This window comes from Neophocaena asiaeorientalis, unplaced genomic scaffold, assembly GCF_003031525.2.
Source record: "Neophocaena asiaeorientalis asiaeorientalis breed wild unplaced genomic scaffold, Neophocaena_asiaeorientalis_V1.1 scaffold57, whole genome shotgun sequence".
Lineage (NCBI taxonomy): Eukaryota > Metazoa > Chordata > Mammalia > Artiodactyla > Phocoenidae > Neophocaena > Neophocaena asiaeorientalis.
The window spans coordinates 299,632-299,851 of record NW_020172731.1 but is presented as its reverse complement, the minus strand read 5'-3'; the positions used below and the strand labels follow the sequence as shown (position 1 = coordinate 299,851).

Genomic DNA, 220 nt, shown 5'->3' with positions numbered 1-220 from the left:
GCTATCATTTCCTTCATTTCTTTTTCATTTATATCTGATCTGATCTTTATGATTTCTTTCCTTCTGCTAACTTTGGGTTTTTTTTTTTCTTGTTTCTCTAATTCCTTTAGGTGCAAGGTTTGCTTGTTTATTCGAGATGTTTCCTGTTTCTTAAGGTAGGATTGTATTGTTATAAACTTCCCTCTTAGAACTGCTTTTGCTGCATCCCATAGGTTTGGGG

The 220-nt window shown here is 34.1% G+C and overlaps 1 protein-coding gene across 1 annotated transcript in view; it reads left to right on the top strand.

Annotated features, from left to right (window-relative positions):
- The window catches only part of PLCXD3 (phosphatidylinositol specific phospholipase C X domain containing 3), a 163,613-nt gene that overhangs the window by 42,347 nt on the left and 121,046 nt on the right, over positions 1–220 (top strand). The window lies entirely within an intron of this gene.